The sequence below is a fragment of the Gracilinanus agilis genome, chromosome 4, assembly GCF_016433145.1.
Source record: "Gracilinanus agilis isolate LMUSP501 chromosome 4, AgileGrace, whole genome shotgun sequence".
Lineage (NCBI taxonomy): Eukaryota > Metazoa > Chordata > Mammalia > Didelphimorphia > Didelphidae > Gracilinanus > Gracilinanus agilis.
This window is the reverse complement of record NC_058133.1, coordinates 431,455,464-431,457,489: the sequence shown is the minus strand read 5'-3', so window position 1 is coordinate 431,457,489 and position 2,026 is coordinate 431,455,464.

The window sequence follows — 2,026 nt, the reverse complement described above, 5'->3', positions numbered from 1 at the left end:
GAAAAAAAATCTCATTTTCATCCCCCAAACTTCAGAATAACCAGGGCAGAAATTCCAAACCAAAGAGAAGAATACAGTTTTGTCACTCTGAACCAAAACAACTTTTCAGCTGACTGATGGTGATTGAGTCCAGTAGTTTGGGATTACAACCAGGGATAAGCCCATTGGTGTACTCCTCATCCTCAAGCCTATGTCAGAAATGTGAAGATTTCAGACCAGGAGGGCAGCAATCAAACTCTGTTCTGGATTAGATTTCCTTGAGAGCACTAAAATCTCCATTCTGAGCTCTCTTCCTGAGACCAAGGAATAACAAAACTACGAATGCCTGAAGAATGTCACCCTAGGATTCAAGGACACAAGCTCAGCTCAGATGTCCTCTCCAGAAGTTAACAGAACATAGCCCTAACATCAAGTCCTAAGTCAGGAAGCAGGATGGAAGAATGAGAAAAAAAAGATCTCTACCCTAAATATGTTCTCTGGTAACAGGGATGCTCAAGATGCAAACCCAGAAAAGAATGCCTCCAACAAAATATATATGTATATATGTGTATATATATATATATATATATATATATATATATATATGCAAAGACACAAAGAAAAACACAACTTGTGTACAAATTTAACTAGATTTTCTAAAAGAGATAAGGCAATAACTTAGAAATTATTTTTAAAATCAAATTAGAATACTAATGAAAGTTGTTGTTCAGTCTTTTTTTTTTTGTATCTGACTCTTTGTGACCCTATTTGGGACTTTCTTCACAAAGATACTAGAATTGTTTACCATCTCCTTTTCTAGCTCATTTTATGGGTCAGGTTTTAATTCAGAAAGATAAGTCTTTCTGACTTCAAGTCAGGTATTCTATCTACTGTGCCACCTAGAAAGAATTCACTACTTACCTCCTGAAATAAAGTTCTAAAAGAAAACTCTTAGGAGCATTACAGCCCAAATTCAGAGCTTCCAGATTAAAGACAAAATGGTGCAAGTATCCATAAAGGGAAAAAAAGTGTCAAGGAGCCCCAGTCAGCACCACAAACAATTTCAGCAGTTACCACTATATAGGACCAGAGAACTTGGAGTATGATATTTCAGAAGGCAAAAGACAAAGGCTTACAAGTGAAAATAATTTATCCAGCAACACTGAGTAGACTATAGCAGTTAAAATAAATTTTTAATGAAATAGAGGACTTCTATGCATTCTTGATGAAATGGTTAGAGCTGTGTAGAAACTCTGAAATATAAACACAAGAGTCAAGAGAAACAAAAAAAAAGGTAAATATGAGTGAATAATCATAAGGCACTAAAGAGTTTACATTTTAATTTATGGAGATAATAATGTATCCTCACAAAACCCTATTATTATCAGGAGTCAAGTAGGGAGAGAATTCAGATACAGGGAATGGGCATGGTTTTATTAAATTTTAGTGATCTTAAAAGAAGAATACAAAGGGAGAGGGAAAGGAATAGAGTAGGTAGGGAAAGAGATAGTGACATAGGGAAAATAATCTTATACAATTTAATAGTATGAATAGAAAATTTTTCAAACAAGGGAGGCAGGAGAAAGCAAAATCTGAACTCCACTCTCTTCTGAACTGATTAAAGGAGGAAAAATACATACAAATGAGTAGAGAAATATATTTTACTAAATAGGAAAATGAAGGAAAGGGAAAAATGAAGATGGAGGAACATGAGGATAAATAGATCAGGGGAGGAATTAGTCCTAAGCAAAATACATTTTAACTCAGAAGGGTGTAAAAGAAAATATGAGAACCTGTGATTCAGTATGGGATAAGAAAAGAGAAGAGGGGGATGGGAGCAGAAGTATATTGCATCTAACCTAGAGCACTGGAACTGAGCACATTCTCTCTTATTCTTATAAAGGGAACAGGAAACAAATAAAAGGAAAATATAAAAGAAAAGGTTGGAGAGAAACACAAATAAATGATTAATGCAAATTTCAATGAGATAAATTCACCCATAAAATGGAAGAGGATAACAGAATGGATTTGAAAGTTGAAATCCAAC